The following is a 1,085-nucleotide window of genomic DNA, read 5'->3' as shown; positions in this document are numbered from 1 at the left end:
TCTTCTTTGGGACCAGAGTTTGTACAAAACGAGGAAATGTACTACTAGACTGACTGACATACATTGACTGTCCTTGTTAACCGGGACAGGGTCCTTCAGCACGGTTCCCACGACTTCACCCCGACTTCGAGTGCATATTTTGCGTCCGTGCTCGGTGGTTCTTCTTCACACCCCGCTCCCTCGCCGAGACTCACTCCACTCCCCTGAGCTTTCCCTTATCCCGAACGTTCTTACGTCACTCGGGCCCCGGGACTCACCCGCTCGCATCAGGGCTTCAGCAGGTGCTGAGCTTCCATGCTCTCTGTCCAAGGGGGAACCTGTGACGTGACTGAGCATCCCAAATCTGGTAAATTAGGGGTCTGCACCTAACGGAGTGAAACAACATACAGGCTGCACTTAATTGTAGACACGCGTTCTCGGAATTCTCCACATAAAACCGTCTCTTTCGTGTAGGTCTGTAAAAAATGTCGATCTAGAAAGCTAACATCCAAAATGTATTTTAAGGCAAGAATAAAATTGTCCGTAGTCGGCAGGATTCGAACCTGCGCGGGGAGACCCCAATGGATTTCTAGTCCATCGCCTTAACCACTCGGCCACGACTACTTGATGACGTGACATTCACACGGAACTATAATGTTGCTGCTCTCCTGCCTTAGTGGCTGCTCAGTTTGAAGACGTCACAGCAAAGGGAGGGGTGGGGACTCTGGTGTGGACACAGAGGAAGTTAATGTTGCTAACTGCACTGCAACAGGTCTGCATTTCCACTGAAATAGGTCTCGCATTTGCGAGATTTTGAGTTATTGTAAATGACAATGCGTTTTATTTATGTGTTTTGAAAACTTGCAAGCTTTGCGTAAATACTCACTTTGTATTTCTAGTCCTTGCTTATGAGAAGCAAGGCTGGTAGTAAAAGAGGCACAGTTACTGCCACCCTTGCTTCTCCTAAGCAACAATTATTAAGTACAAAGTGGGTGTTGTGGGTGTTTACGTACCACTGGCAGGTTTTCAAAACACATAAATAAAAGGCTTTGTCATTTACAATGCCAATAGCTCAAACTCTCACAAATGCGAGACCTATTGCATTG

General features: G+C 46.9%; 1 non-coding gene across 1 annotated transcript; it reads right to left on the bottom strand.

Annotated features, from left to right (window-relative positions):
• Window positions 1-521: 521 nt before the first annotated feature.
• On the bottom strand, window positions 522-603 carry TRNAS-AGA (transfer RNA serine (anticodon AGA)). Its single transcript has one exon. It is a non-coding gene; the product is annotated as a tRNA-Ser (tRNA).
• Between the last annotated feature and the right edge of the window lie 482 nt (window positions 604-1,085).

Source organism: Triturus cristatus, chromosome 12 (assembly GCF_964204655.1).
Source record: "Triturus cristatus chromosome 12, aTriCri1.1, whole genome shotgun sequence".
In the NCBI taxonomy this organism is placed as follows: Eukaryota; Metazoa; Chordata; class Amphibia; order Caudata; family Salamandridae; genus Triturus; species Triturus cristatus.
This window is presented reverse-complemented; position numbering and strand designations above follow the sequence as displayed.